Source organism: Cygnus olor, chromosome 1 (assembly GCF_009769625.2).
Source record: "Cygnus olor isolate bCygOlo1 chromosome 1, bCygOlo1.pri.v2, whole genome shotgun sequence".
NCBI classification, from domain to species: Eukaryota; Metazoa; Chordata; class Aves; order Anseriformes; family Anatidae; genus Cygnus; species Cygnus olor.
Window position 1 is genome coordinate 53,161,264 of NC_049169.1, and position 17,219 is coordinate 53,178,482.

The window sequence follows — 17,219 nt, forward strand, 5'->3', positions numbered from 1 at the left end:
CCCAGCTTTTAGGGTTTATTGTGCACGTACAATCCACATTCAGTGCACATGCAGTGTGTCTGATCTGGCCCAGGCTCATCAGAGTTGTGGCAGTAAGCTTCATGGCTGATCTGTACATGTATGGAGCGTTAGGAGCTTTTAGAAATTCTACTGCATGTTCTACATATGTGGCACAAAACTGATTTGCTCAGCATCCCTGGCGTGTGGCAACACAGCATTCAAGTCTTCATCCATGCTACTGGGTAAAAGATTTCAAAAAATACGTGAAAATTTTAGATCTTCAAACTTCATCAGATAATAATACTGGGTAGAAAATGGCCACAGGCACCAAATATTCAATAGCTTTTTCTGTTAATAAACAAAAAGATATGCTTATTTTTCATAATTGTACTTGTTTTTTTCTTCAGTGCCCTTTTTCACTTTCCATCATATTTTCTGAAGATAGCTTAAAAAATAGCAAATTTCTGTGCTTAGGATCATGGTGCATATATCTGCTGGAGGTAGGACATCTCTCAAACATAAAGTTATAATATGTGATATTTTATATTCCACTATAATCATTAGTGTGCTTTTTTGTCATCTCAGAGAAATATGCTGTAATATAATTTCTGCTTTTGAGTACAGCACATTAATTTCATTCTCCAAAGACAATGCAATGAAAGCTTTTTTTTATGGTGTTTTGATTTCTTCAGTTAATGGTCCATCTGTAGCAATGATAGGTTTAAAAAGCATAAATTTATTCTGTATCACTGATATTTATGATTACTTATTTTTAGATTACTTATTTCACTTTTGGTATTTATTATTTTTTCTATTTTTTCTTTATAGATAATATAAATAAAACAGGTACCTTAGGTAAAGAATAGTATTTGGATTAAATTAGGTAGACAGAGATTCTTTTAAAATGTTTAATATGCTTAATAAAATGCTTTGATATGCTTAAAAATGTACTTAGTGGTTGATAAACCAATACACATTAAAATACAATTTTTTTAAAGTATGATTTTTTTAATTGTCGTATAGGTGTCAACATGTTGAATTGCACTTCAGATCTAAAAGCAAAAAACTGTATTTCACATGCATTCTGTGCAAGATTAAAAGAGTTATAAATTACACATCCGTATCTATATATAGGTATCTGTAAACACTGATCTAATTTTCAGGAAGAGTCAGACTTGCAGCAGCTCCTTATGATGCTCTTTTTTTTTTTTTTTAACTTGTTTTCCAGACAGTAGTGTTTACTGTTGTAAGTGTCATTTTAAAATCAATTACATACACCAGTTTGTGGTAATTTCACTCTTGGAGCCCAAAAGAGTATTAACTGTTGGTCCACCATCCTTTTTGCAGTATTCTTCTCTGAAGCCAGTCTGTTCTTTAATGCATGGAGATAACACGTGGAGATACACTGATAAATTGCCTTTGCACTAAGAGCAATAAATCATGCTGAAAATAGAAAACGCTTTGTATTTAACAAATATTTTCACTGGGAGTGCACAATGAAAACAAAACACAGTGCCAGCATCTCCCACTTCTGCATGGTGCTTATCTCCCTAGTACAGCAAGTTCTCACGACTCTAGCTGCAGAAGTGGGGGATAGAGAGCCCTTCCAGCCCACGTCCACACTTCCCATCTCAGAACAAGCACACTTATGAAGGGACTTCATCACAAATTAGTGGGGCCTGAGCATGTCCTTGAAGTTAATCATGCCAAGTTAGAGGAACTAAAAAGGGAAATGAAAGGCTGCCTGGTTCATCTTCTGACCTTTCATGTTTTCCTTTTTTTGTAAGCTAGAACCTAATCAGATTTGCATTTATTTCTGGCACATCTGCTTTTCAAGGCACCACACCTGACTGCACCACAGAAGCAGAAGAGCAGTTACGTGGCAGTCTGCAGGCACAGTGGGAGCTCACCGGGAGCATTACCAGGGGCCTATGTTGGAAGCTGTCTGAAACACCATATTTTTGGGTTCATTGTCAGATGTCAGATTTAAGCATATTTCTGTGGGAATCCTGAGCCAGCGCTCATGGTAAATTGAATAAAAGAGGAATATTTCATGGAAGTTTTAAATTTGAAGTAAATTCTGAATAATGCTCATGCTGTCAACCTTTGCACTTGATGAAATCCTAAGGTTTCTGAATAGAAAGTGGACCTAAAATTAATACTCTGTGGATTATGAAAATAAAGATTTTTTGCCAGCTTTCTCAGTTCTGAAAGGTACTTTGAAAAAAATAACAACCAAGCATAAAGGCGCAATTTTCACAGTAGCACTCTTAATTTTTTAACATTTTTAATTTTCTGAAGATGCTGGGTTATATTGTAGACTCTGTTAGGTCATCGTCTTCTTTGGCTCTGGATTCACAAAACAAAAATGTGTGTGGTGAAGTTACAGTATTTACCATTTAATGAAAAGCTTGTGAGTGAAAAGCAAAAATAAAAGTCAGAAATGAGTTCAACTTGAAAGTATAATGTGTAGGTAACACTCAAAATGTTTTATTTTTATTTTTTTTAAATTTAATTTAATTTTTTATTTTTATTTTCAGAATGCTATTTGGCAAGTGTGAAATTAAGGTGCCTTGGACCTTAGTTAGCTGTTAATAATAATAATAATAAAAGTACAGTCAGTTTGGATAAGGTGTCTCTCAAAAGTTGTAGTCTCTTAAAGATTATGAACGCGATACAAAAATATTCCTTCAATTCCTTCAGCCTGTGCTATACAAAAGTCAAAGTAGATGATTATTGTAGGTCTTCCATGTCTGCAGCTTGAATTATTTTCTAAACGTTTGTGGTATTACTCCTACTCTGCAAAAATCTAATTTGTGCTGAAGACTACAGACTTTTGCATCTGTTAATAGTTGCAGATTAATTACAGGCTGAAAAGCTTTTCATTATCCTTTAATTTCATTGTCTTTTAATTTCAGTGCTATGGTAGCATTAATAAATTGTAAACAGTGTTTTGACAACAGTAGCAGGGCTAGTGAATGTGAAAGAAGAGAGAGATTCTGGGGTGGTTTTGGTATTAGACATAAGAGGTAAGGAAGATGCAATCACAGCTGTGATGGGGCATCAGAGGAGTTTATTTTCTACTTCTTAAACCAATGTGGAAGAAGAGATCTTGTACTTCCTCCTGGAGCAGTGTTTCCCTAAACTGCCTTTTCTTGAAAAAGTGTTAGAAGAGCGCACTGCCTATACGCACACCTATGTTCTTAATGAAAAGTGACATTGCAGGAAGCTGGGAACACAACAGAAAAGAAAGAGATGGAAGGGGCAGACAATGGGGGAACTGACAACAGCCTTGTGACTCTTAATGTAAAAAATACCAAGAGTATAGGTATACATGAACCACTGCTTTACAAAATCATTGTGTGTGTATAAACATTCTAAATTATTAATGCTTGGTAGTAAGACCAGAGCTAGTTCTTCCACATGAAATAAACCACCTAATTTAACAAAGAAGCTCATGTTTATAGAACTTCTTTTATCATACACATTTCAGGGTATAAATCCAAGACATTTATTTCAGTTTAAAACAGAGATGACATTGCAAATAGCTAAATGATCTCAACTGGAGAAAGAAACCTGTAGAAAATACTTTTTCTTAGTATGAGTGTACAAAATATGGGCTACAAAGCAAAGGGTTATTTCTTACCAAAAGCTAGTAATATAATCTATTTTGTACTTATTTAAAAACTTGAAACAAGTTTCATTTTTTTTTTTAAATTGTTTAAAAAAAATTAAGTTTTCTCTGGTGCCAACTGAATTTGGTTGTTTCACAATGACTGTTTCTATAGCAACATCAAACTTAATATGTAGATAATTTTTAAACAATTTAAACATCTCAAATTTGTGGTAATCTAGCTCCAGAGGGTAAAATCAAATATATGTCTACATTTCAACTGACCCAATCCACAGAAAAGACGGAGTAAAATAATTTCCAGCACCCTTGCTTCCACCGGTACTGCATGTGTGCAAGCAGTGTTCAGCGGCTCTTTTGGTCTTGGTTAAGAAAAGGCCACTGGGTGGTGGCATGGAGCTGAATTTCATCCGGAGACAGCAATTCATAGGTTAATAAACGTAAAAAAAAAAAAAAAAAAAAAAAAAAAAAGGAAGGGGCATCAAGATCTAGACTGCTAGACGTGTTTAATGAAGTCTTTAAGGCTAGATTATCATTTCAGGTTGGGCTTATCTTAAAACCCAGTGATCATAGTTTGAAATTAGTTCCAGTATTAGAGAATCCATGGAAAACTGTGAACTCTCTGGATATAATTCTTATTTTTCATTTTATGCTGCCCACTTACAACTTTGGCTAAATCCTGCTCTATGTTTGCTGGTTAGATGAACGATAGTGCAACGGTTACATATAGACTCACATTTCATATAAATAGAAGAAACCATAAGGTCTTGCATTATAGAGTGAATTTTAGTAATTTTTTTTTATTCTCCTGAAAGCTAATTGCCAGTTTATCAACACTTTTCTCTTAATGGGGGCATCAAAGCTGAGCAAGGCCACTAAAAGCTGCACCACACCTCATCTTCCACTACATGCTACACTCATCCCATGCTGAATAAGGGACTCGGCCACAACCCCCCAGCTTCTCATCTGAGCTTGCTGCACTGCTAATAGCATAACAAAACACCTTTTCTTGCAGCAGAAACTGAGCAGTCGTAACTCCACAGCTCCCCTGAGCTCAGCTTTCTCCTGCAGGTGCTGCCAGCAGTGGCTGCACATTCTGGTGACACCAGTGTCACAGGCAGCCCAAATGCTCACCAGAGCCAGGGGGGCCTCTGCTCCTAAGCACCAACCTGGAATGACACATTGGATGTGCCTGCACCCCCTGCAGAGGTTCAGCTGGAGGAGCTACCTCAGCAGGGCTGGGGACATCACAGACTGACATGGGGTTTGAAGGGCCAGAAGCAGTCTATTGACATCCTTTACATAAGCTTTTGATGGATCTGTGTGAGATACTGGTATTTACTGATCTCTGCCAAATCTTCTGGTTCCCTGAGTTTTGGACACTGTTTCAGCTCAGCCCTATCTGTCGGTTGTAATGATGATGACAATCTGCCATCAACTGTTCCTTTGTTGATATATCTCAAAGAAACTCAGAATGAGGTCTTCTCTGTGAGAAGGAAACTGTGTGGAAAGGAAAAATAAAGACCTTTTAGAAACTGGAGAAACAGCCTTGTAGTCAGATCCAGGTTATGAAAGTGCAAGTGTCACAAAATTGGGCTTCATAATTTTGTCTCTAGTTGGCTATTCTGGGCTCCTTCTCCCTGAAAAATGCTTGGAGAAGGTCTCCAGAGAAATTCTAGTTAGTCGGTGGAGTCTTAGCAAATATTGAGGCATCTGTAAGATAAAAGTCAGTTTCCCACGGTTAACCCAAGGGACTGATGTGCTCCTGCAGTGTTGTTATGGCTCTTCTTCCAGTTGGTTCCCTCAGACTTCTTTAGCTAGGCACAAAGACAGTCTGCAGTCAGGATGTGTGCACCTTCAGGGTATAAAGTAAAATTTATTTGCTAACATATAAAAGATAGCTAGGAGTTAATGAGCTCTTAGTCTAAGCATTAGCGTGCCTACTGCCTCTGGTATGAAGTGGCTTTGCTGAGAAGCCAGCATCAGCCAGGAGAGGGAAGGATTGGCCACCACCACTCACTGGGACACATCCTTCATGCTTTGAGTTCCTGTCTGTCACCACCTCCATCAACCCTGATGGCACTGGTGATTTGACTCAGTGCTTTACAGTTAGTTCCCAAATAAGTGCACCAGACTGAGTAGCCTCCATGCTCCCCTGCTTTATTTATTTTTATTTTTTTTTTTACTTCTTCAGGACTTTAAACCTGCAAAGCTGGTGTTTTCTCCCTCTATGAAATTCTTATGATGCTATATTGACAATCCCACCCCTGGGTGAGACTTTTGTCTTTTCTGTCTCTTTACTGACTTTCTCACAGCACTTTCACAGCTCTCTGAGCCCAGGTTATTCTTCTGTGTCATGTGAGAATTTGATCTTGGATGCCTGTCCCACTGGGAAGAGCGGGAACAGTTGGTCAGGGTTACAGAGAGAGGGTTTCAGCCTGTGCAATGACCCAGGGAAAGGTGGTTAGGAGCTCATCTGTCTGGAGAATGAAATTCATCCTATTACTTGTTCTACCCTGCTGCTGCTTTTCAAAGCCAAGTGTAGATTAGAAAAAGAAGAATTTTTATTGCTTGAAGTCAGCTTGGATCATGGAAGCAGCATTTTCATCCAGGCAGGATCATAGGGTGTGGTATCAGGTTCTTACAACCCAGGACCAGGACTCACATTTGTCCTCATTGAATTTCACAACATTCGTGTTTACCTATTCTGCCAACCTGCAGATGGAATATGGGTCCATCTGAACCACAGCCCTGCCTTCAAGCACGTCAGCTGGAATCCCTGATTTGGTGACTCCTCCTACAAGTCAAAAGTAAAGACAGTAGACACAAGAGGTTCCATGACAGGCCCTTGCACTTCACTTGTCATCAGCTCCAGGTAGAATTCCATGAACTTTTAAGCACATGTAGCCAACATGTTTTTACCCATCTAGTAACCTGTTCAGTAACATTTTTTTTTAATGGGAAATATGTAACATGTATCTCTCTCTTTCTTTTTTTTTTCTTTCCACCAGATAGTAAATATAAATACTTATTGAAACTATGTGCTTTTTATTATTATCTTGGTGGTGGTATGTTCCTGAAATAGCATTGACAGGATACCTTTCATCCTAAATACATCTAAAATTAGTTTTATTTTCCTTATTGCCAACTGTAGAGCTTCCTTTTTATTCTTTAATTTTTTCAATTGATTTTCTACAACTTCTTATTGATATTCATTTCCACTACCATTCTTTTCTTTCTCTCTCATTAACATAAAAAGGAAATTTTTATTAATCTGTACAACACTGTGATGTATACACATAATAAAATTGAAAATGTAGAAGTACTAATTTTCATGGATAAATTCAGTTAATTTAGCATTACTGAAAATAATGAGCTCCATAAAAGAGGTAGTGATACTCCACATAAAAAAAAAAAAAAAGTTATAGCTGTTATACTTGGACAACCTGACAATCCTGAAGTACAGGTGTATTTTCAAGAGTATTTTTTACTGTTTTTTAAAATCCAGTATATCACACTAGCAAACACTAAAGGTATAACATCAAAGGAAAAGAAGAGGTCCTTTTACTGAACATTTTAAACCTAAACAATCTTATCTGTTGTACCAAGATTATTCTAAATATCATATATAACTTTTTTGAAAGAATTTTATTCATCTCAGTAATACTAAGTTTTATCCACCATCCTGATAGGTGATGAGTTAGATCACAGAATTATAAATTTCTGTAGCTTAGTTCCAGTGATCATGATTATGTTTATGTGCAAAATACATACTAAGGCATCAGTATGCTTATAACACTTCAAGAGATACAGTACTACCCTGATGTACACTTCCTGTTCAATGATCTTTTAATTCTAACAAAATAATGCAGTTATTAAATAATTAAATAAATAAAAGAAATAAATAAAAAGAAGAATAAAATAGCTAGCTAGCTAGCTTGTTTGTGATACCTGATACTTTTATCTAGGAGATTTACACTGAATAACACCAATCTAGAAATTTACAAGAAGTGCATTCATGCATTTATGCAGATTTTTTTCTAACTGCTCTTCTCCTGAGACATAAAGTGATTTATACATAAATTGTGGCATCTTACAAATTTGATTTTTCTCATGAGTTTTATGGGTAAATGGATGTTTTCCAAGTGAACTTGTCACCAAGAACTTGTTTACATGATTTGATTGACACATAGCTCAGTACAATTATTTATATACTGTGCAAAAATTCCTGGGGAAAAACATAATTGAGGGGATTATTTTGTTTGCTGGAGCTCTAACCATATTCTAACAGCAACAGTGTATGTACAACAGGGGATATTTTATACAATGATGAGTGTTTTTTAAATGCTAGGCTTCACTCCAGTTGGCTTTGGAAAACACAACCCTGGTAGATGATTGAATTTGAATTCTAAGGACCATAGTTTCTTGACATCCACCTAAGACAGCTGTTTTTTTTTGTTTTGTTTTTTTGTTTTTTTTTGGTGGTTGGAATCCAAAGGCCAGAGCCATACTTGAGAAACTAGGGCAGCAATTTGTGCTGGGCTGAAATGAGGCATGAGGAGGAGGACCCAAGTATTTTAGATTTATCACCTGAAGAATAACATGTTCTACAAAGTAGTCTTCAACATCTGTTTTTGACCTGCAAAGTGAGAGTACAATGACTCTATGTGTGTGTGTTTCACGTTTAAAATGTGAAGATTTTACATGCTCGGCAAATAGCATGAACTTTCCATTGTCTGATTTTACCCTGGCTCCATAAAGCAATTAATCAGTCTTAAGAATGATCAGTTCCAGGGAAGTAAGTGTGTTCGTTACACAGAGGGACAATATAATTGTTTAAACCAGGTAGTAAGAAACTGCTATGGAGTTGAAGCCACAATGCTGAAGTACTCAATCTCTTCTTCTTCACCCATCTATTCTGGAAGCTGTTGTTATTTTTGTTGCAGTACTCAATACTAATAGCATTTAAGACACTTTTCCCTTTCCTCTAATACTATACTGGGTGTATTGTTTCCCTACCTGAAAACTGGAGGTAAAATTGCTTTGGCTGGGCTTGTCATAACCTGGAATTGTTCTGATGGTAATCAGGAAAACTGACATTCAAGACTGAAGATACTGCTTTTCCACTCTGGTTCTCATATGAAGAACTAGTTCAAACCTTTTCTTAGCCTGCCTCAGAGGAAAAGTAACTAACACAGCCTCACCCCTTGGGAACAGAAAAAGAAACCAATAATCTTATGTGATGTTTCTGGTAGCTTGCCAATTTTCTTGACTGAATAGAGTATATTTCCAAGTCAATATCTTCATTATGCATCTTGATTAGGGGTTTTACTGGCCTCCAAGCTAAAAGAGAAGAAACAACAAATATTTTTCTTCAAAAAAAAAAAACTTTCCCATCAATAGTTCTTTTCCATAAACCTTCATGACAATCTTTTCCCATAGAGCCTTACAACAATACATCTTTTCCAGACTGCATTCTTCTTCTTGGTTCATCTTCAAGTCAGTGAAGACTTTTTTCTTAGCTTCTGCCTTTTTTCAATGTGGAATAAAGAGAAGTCTCTACATAATGGGGCAGATTTATTTGAAATCGATCCCAATTGCAATTTTAGCTTTGCAATTTGATGGTACGTGGCCTGATTCTTGCAGAAAAAAAAAAAAAAAAAAAAAAAAACTGGAAAAGCAGTGCTGTGGTTACCTGTCTGGCTTCAGTTGCCACTGCTGGAGCCACCAGCGCTCCTCTTTGTAGCCACATAGATAAGATTTCAAACAGTGCAAATGTTACGGTAGGTAACAATGCTCTGTACAGTTATCTTCTTGTTTAGTAATGAGAATCCATAATTCTTGTGGATTTAACACTGAAAACATCAGCAGTGGCTTTGCCATTCTCACCATTACCATTAGGAGTAATGGTGAGAAGTTAGGTTGTATGTTCACATACTATAACAGCTATGGTATCTCCCAGAAAATGAAGTAACCAAAAATAATTCCATTGTATTTAGTCACTAGAACCACACTACAGAGAAAAAAAAATATATATATATTTTTTTTAGAAGTTTGTTTTGCTAAAAGAAAATTAAATTTCTGTCTTATAGAGTTTGTAGTAGCTGTAGTAATAAAATTATCCAGTTACTTTAATATTTTAAAAATAAAAATGTGATTAGGTGTGCTATGATTAGTCATAATTGAAAGAGCTTGCATTAACTTCATTGTATTTAATTGATTCCTGGAGTAAAATTTTGATATATTGTAGGTAATTGGATTTTCATCTTGCATTTCCAGCAAGCCAGTTTTTCTGCCCTCTGTTTCTTTTGTTAACCTTTTCTGCCCTCATTCCAGTCTTTCATTTCTTGAAATGACAGAGTTCAAAGATCTGATCACAAGACTGGATAGATCTTGTGGAGCATAGCCCTTAATTTTATGTGTCAGTAATTTTCAAGCTGTAAAAGCAAGCTTGTTAGATCTCCAAATGAAAATATTTTATGTTCTTGCTAGTGTGTGAGGATGGTAACACCAACACAGTGCCTCAAGACCTTGCTGTCTCTGTGATAGAGAACACACAGATCTTTATGACCTCAGAGAAAAATACAGTCCATTCATGCTGAACTGCTGATTTCTGACTACTGCCCCCTTTTCATATAGCTGCAGCTAGAGACTTCTTCCTCTGTTTGGAAATATCATGTATCAGTGCACAGGGAGTAAGTACATCCTACAATAAGCATAAATCACCTTCCCTCAAGTATCAAGGAACAAATGCCTCACCTCAGACGTGTACCCAGCATTATGTCTTTGAAAGGCAAATATGTCTGGTGGCATGACAACAGTACAGGAAAACATTTTGGAGGACTTGCTGCTTTCATACAGCATGCAGAGTATATTTCGGGGCATCCTGGAAAGAAAGCAAATTTCAGCAACTCTCCTAGTTTTGATGTTTTCAGATCACTTTAGAGGCAGATTAATTAAATTTTCTTGTATCAATCTTTTACAGAAAAGATAAGGTACAATATGATCAGAAATAGAAAGCAACACATATGAGAAGCAGCTGAGGGAACTGGAGCTGTTTCGTCTGGAGAAAAGGAGGCTGAGGGGAGACCTCATCACTCTCTAAAACTGCCTGAAAGAAGGTTGCAGCGAGGAGGGTGCCAGTCTCTTTTCTCACGTGACAAGTGGTAGAACACAAGCAAATGGCCTCAAGTTGCACCAGGGAAGGTTTAGATTAGATGTCAAGAGAAATTTCTTCATGGAAAGGGTGGTTAATCATTGGAACGGGCTGTCCAGGGAAGTGGAGTTACCATCCCTGGAGGTATTTGAGATATGTGAATGTGGCACGTAGGGACATGATTTAGTGCTGGACTTGGTAGTGTTAGTTGGTGGTTGGACTTGATGATATGTATCTTTTTCAACCTAAATGATTCTATGATCTTATAAAATCATGATTCCAGATTTCCTATGCACATCCCAAACCATATTTTCTTGAAAGAAAGCTAAAGTATCATTTCAAAGGACTCCTAATAGATTTATAGTCCAAGTAAATGTGTGTGTCTTTGCATTCAACTGCTAGGTCAATAAAACATTTACAAAACTTGGTTCTGAAAATGAAGTGTGAGCTTCTACAGGGGACGCTCAATACTCATGTAGTTACTAATTATACTACTTTATGGTTTAAATTCACTGGTGGATTTCATGCTATTGTAAAATGAAGCATAAGTTCACTTAAAAATATTATGTTTAGTTTTTCATGTCCTCTGATGTCATCAGTATTTATTTATTAAAATTCTACTGCAGCATATCATTGTATTATGCGTGGAGTATTTTCTTGTATCAAGTTGTGGACTGCACAAATTTTTCCAGTGATGGCATAGAACAATTTAGAATACAAAATGAAACAAAGCAAAACAACAACAAGCAGAGACCCACAGACTGCTGCAAAACAATACATGGCCCTGGTTTCTTCATGTCACATTTTACTAGCTGCCTAGAAATAATTCCTGGAATCTCAGGATGTGTGGATTACAAACTGAAAAGCAGATTTTACTATTGGGCAATCCTCCTCGTAGCTGGGGTCTGGATGCTAAAGTCAAGTCATAAGCAATCCAGGGTTGAAAACCAGTAACTGCAAATCACATTCAAGAAGGAAGGAAAATAGAGTAAAGGCTGTATACCAGACCTTGAGCTATATCATTTGAATATATTTTTTTCCAGATAGATCTATTTAGATTAGCCTTTGTTAAATGTAGTGGTTTCATTAACAACATTTTACCCTAATAGAATCGGCATCGTTTTTTGAGGAGAGGCCATTTTAGTTCTACTGGAGTAGGAACAGTCAGTCACTTCCAGGTGGGAAGATTTATTTATGGATATTCATATGATGAGGATAAGGAATGAAGTCTAAGGAAAAAAAGCTGAATAAAGGCTAGGAGTCCTTCATCACATTAGATATTAGTCTGGGATTGCTAGCAGGGAAACATCATGTATTTTTTGATGAAGAAGGGGAAGAGTCAGCACCCTCATACATCCCTCCACCACTGCTTTACTTAAGACTCTCTTGCCATTGTATGGGCCATTTCTCTTTGCTAAGCACTTTTTTAATTGAAAGACCTTACTGTGCCACTATATGATACATTAAACTCTCTCTCTCTATTGGAGTAGCTTTGGAATTGTTTTTGGATATCTAGCCAAAACTTCCAAGATCCAAGAATCTCACACAACATCAGGAAGCACAAGCTCTGGATTAATTCAGCTTTAACACATCTGAACTTCTGTGCAGCTAATCTGTTTTATTCTAAACTAGGTAATGCAATTTATTCTATGCTAAGCAATAATGCAAGAAAAACATTTTTGGCTCAACAGTGGTGCCAGGCTTTCAGCATTTGTGAAGTTTTCAAAATAATGTTATCTTCATTCCATAAAAAAGACTGTTCAGTAAAGATATATGAAGACTGTGAAGAATGTAATAATTTTATGCAAGATCTGATTGTGACAAGATCATCGCTAGAGGGACCTTTTAAAACATATATAAAGAATTTGTTTGGATCCAAATCCTGAAACTGGATATTCATGTATTGTTGCACTGCATTTTAAATGGTAATAATAGGAAGAAGTCCTTCTCCTTAAAGGATTTTCTGCTTACATTTCCTTATTCAAATATTCAGTTTGGTTTATATTTTCTCTTGCCTTATCTACATTCTAAGCATTTAGAGAACTACTAAAAAAATATTATGGAAGATATGCTGTATTCTTCACTGCAATAATACCCTTTCTAAGAGGATATTTGCCACTGATAGAACCAGGTCATTAACAAAGAAACCTTGTTTTACTGTTTCTATTTTTATAACAAACCTGATTTGTGCCTTCTTAAAAAGCAGTTCTTAGCTGAAGTTGGGACCTTGCTTAATAATAGCAAGTTGTCCTTTTAAAGGGTTTTGTTCCCTAACTTAGTGACTACTCACGCATGACTAAGATTGACAGTACTTTCAGTCACTAAATGGGGAACTGATGGAAGCTGTGTGTTTTGGGCAAATACGTAAATAAATAATATGTCTTTCTGACCTTACAAGTATTTCTTTCTTAGTGAGAGTTCAAATGATGTCATATTTTGTCACAGAAAACCAACAGAAGGAATATTAGTAATATAAGTCAGTGAATTGGGAGTGGAGAAAGAACCAATATAAGGCTCAGTAAGTGTTCTTCACAAAATATACCCTGTTTCCAAAGGGGGGCTTCACTTTAATTATTTTTGCTTCAGATTTCATCCATTGAATTATGAATTTCTTACAAGAGACTTAAAAAAGTGTCTCACTTCTCCAGAGAAAACTGCAAACTGTCTCAAATAATGAGCTGCTGGCTTTGTGGAATTGCCTCCTTTGTTGTCATGGAAACTAAAGTTATGAAAAATGGAATGAAAGAAGCTGATGATGCCTCCCATAGTTTTGCTATAACTCTTGGAGTTGTTACTGTTCCTTAACACAGATAATTATTTTTAAAACTTCAGATCAAAGGATGGAACAATATAGAGGTTTGTCGAAGAGTACATAACTGGAGCATACCAATGCTTGTTAATCAGTATCCCACAGAAGTGTGCTACAAATCCTAATCCCAGCAAAGGCAGTCAAAATTTGCCAATAAAGGAACATAATTTGATCCAAGTGATGACACATTATTGTTCCTCATATCTTTGGAAGCTTCCACCTGTGGGAATTAATCTCTTTCTAAAGATTAACTGACAGTTATTCTAGGCCTATACCTTCTTCAAATTTTGTTTCCCCAAGGTTAGTGCACAAAACTCTTCCAAAACAAAGCTGTGCACTGTCTCATACAACATGAATCACCTGAACAAAATCAAGCATATATTTTATTTAAAAGAGCTGTCTCATGGGAACAGCCCAGCAAAAAGTCAGCAAGTCAATTGGTCTACCCAATTTATAGCCATTATCTCAAATCCATAACCAGCTTCCAAAAAAGAATCTTGTACTTGAGTAGTCCCACAAGTGACTAACATGGTCATTTTACTGTGGTAATCATCTAAATCAACTTCTATATTAAGAAGGTATATGTACCATCAGGACCAAATTGGAGGTACTTTTTACTGGAAATATACAGGTGTTTGTTGGGCATCAATGCAAATCCTAACTTTGGTTTATTTTTTCCTGTCAATCTGAAAAGTAGATATTCTCTTTAGCTGGTCACAAGAAACTTTGCAGGCAAATATTGGGCATTCCAATTCTATTTCTTTTAACCAAAACCAGTCCCCAGCCCTCACAGACATCTTTTCGAGACTACCAGGAAAAATTCGTTTCTTACAATTGTTATTTTAATAATCTTATAGGCTCTGGGTCTTATCTGTGGACCCTCTGCAATAATTCTAAGAGCTATTTAAATAGATTCCTCCAGCTCAAAAACTTGAAAGAAAGGAAGCAAGACAAAGACTAGAAGTCCAGACATAAGTAGTGGCTGTCTGAAGTTGATAGTGACAGTTCTTTCAACAATCTCTTTTGACAAATTTGATGTTATGTGTTTTCACTACTGCACAAACTGATACAGTTAGTAGTAGCTAGAAACCAGTTATGATGGGCTCCGCCTTTTATAAAAGGCAGTTATCAGGCATGTGATATCCCTTTCTATATAGTCAATAAACAGAGCACTGGATGTACAGCTAACATCTTAGAAACACGGAATCATAAAATGGTTTGGGTTGGAAGGGACCTTAAAGACCACCCAATTACACCCCCCTGTCATGGCCAGGGATACCACCCACTAGATCAGGCTGGCCAAGGCCCCATCCAGCCTGGCCTTGAACACCTCCAGGGATGGGGCATCCACAGCTTCTCTGGATAGCCTGTGCCAGTGCCTCAACACCCTCTGAGTAAAGAATTTCTTCCTAATATCTAATCAAATTCTATTCTTCTCTTCCATCTAAGGCAATTCAAATTTAAGCAAAGCTACCTTCACTAACTCTTTAGTTAGAGGCTTGGTGAAAATACTCTCCAGTTTTTCTGTTGAAGGTGTGTGCTCTGCAGCAATGAACTTACCTTACTAGTGAATGGACAACAGGAGTACGACGATCAGCAGTTTGGCTGTTGCCTTGTGAAAGAGTAATCAAAGATTTTTTTACTCTCCTCCTATGACTGATTGCACTTTTCCTTAAAAAGGAAACCAACACAACGTTGAACAAATGGCAGAAGAGCTTCTGAGAGGAGGACTCTGACCACATGGCACCTCTCTGTTTTCTGCCTGCTGTGTTAGGGCCCACACCTTCTGTCTGGGGATCAGTCTGGGGAGCTGTCTGATGAGTGGCAGTTTGCACTGTCCATCTGGGGTATCTGATTTGTCCGAGTTCCTCTGGAAGCAGTCAAGGTGCTTAAGTCAAAGCTTTGTTTTTCATTTTCAGCCACGAAAGGATTAATATCACAGTCCTTAACATGATGTCTGCCTAAAGCAATGTCCCTAAACCTTTATTGAACCTGGTCCTTATTTTTTTTCCTTCTTTAATTTTGCCTTGTTAAGTGATGAAATTGTTGTTTTATTTCACTACTTTCCTTGTTTACAAGGATATTGCCAGGAAAAACCTATAGCTTGTGAGTTGCTCAGGTACTAAATTAATGATGACCACAAAAATTAATATCTAAAACAATACAATAAAATGCCTTTTCAATTTATGAATCTTAAAAATAACTTCCATAAACTAAAATCCATTAAAAGATATTCTCACGCACTCTATGAGAATAGAATTTCATATGAAAATACTAAAGGTAGTATTAGCAGATAAAATACAAAAGGAACAGAAAGGCAAAAATAAAAAACATCTTGTTCTTTCTTTAGAAAAATGTTAGATTATTTAGAAATTAATCAAAAATATACCAAGCACAGACAAAAATCAATTAATAAGAGTTTTGTATTGCTTTCAACGAAGTCGGGATTTTACTTTTTCAGTTTCTCCTTTGACTTCACATTGACTTTACTCAGACTTGTTCATTCTGATTCAAATCATGCTTAACTTTAACTTCTTGTCATTGAAACCTAAAGCCAGGATTACTTGAAGGACATGTTTGAGTGCTTTCCCTAAATCACACCTTTGCCAAATCTACTGGATTTGTGTAGTTAAGTAAAAGTTTCGGCTGCAAGTTTTTTTTCCTGTGTTTTCTTTAATAAGCACCCTGTCTTTATAGCTGCAGATAAAAACTAGAAAATATGACTTTAAAATCCCAAAAAGGCACATGTTCTAGAAAACAAATAAAAATAACCTCAAAGGGTTCTTTTTACAGCTGTTTCTTTTGACCTAACTCCTTGAAGTTATATTTTCAGTGATATAGGATCAAAATCTCAAGACACATGTAGGAAACAACTACATTTTCCAGGACAGATATAATCTTGTTCCAGTGAAAGGAAACAGAAAATTCATGAGCCTTGCATATGAATGTTTTATAGAATAGAATATCCCGAGTTGGAAGGGACCCATAAGGATCATCAAGTCCAACTCCTGGCACCACACAGGTCTACCCAAAAGTTTAGACCATGTGACTAAGTGCACAGTCCAATCGCTTCTTAAATTCAGACAGGCTTGGTGCAGTGACTACTTCACTGGGGAGCCTGTTCCAGTGTGCGACCACCCTCTCGGTGAAGAACCTCTTCCTGATGTCCAGCCTAAACCTCCCCTGCCTCAGCTTAACACCGTTCCCACGGGTCCTATCACTGGTGTTTACGGAGAATAGGTCACCTGCCTCTCCACTCCCCCTCACGAGGAAGTTGTAGACTGCGATGAGGTCCCCCCTCAGCCTCCTCTTCTCCAGGCTGAACAGGCCCAGTGACCTCAGCCTCTCCTCATATGTCTTCCCCTCTAGGCCCTTCACCATCTTTGTCGCTCTCCTCTGGACACTCTCCAACAGTTTAATGTCCTTTTTGTACTGTGGTACCCAGAACTGCACACAGTACTTGAGGTGAGGCCGCACCAGCACACAGTAGAGCGTGTTTGAAGGAATATTAAGGAATTAAGACATTTGCTTACCCTTAGGAACAATGAAGACATGAGAAGTGTTAACTTAGGTTACATCCTGCATACAATTTTCACTTTCCGGAAAATTTCTGAAGGCAGCAA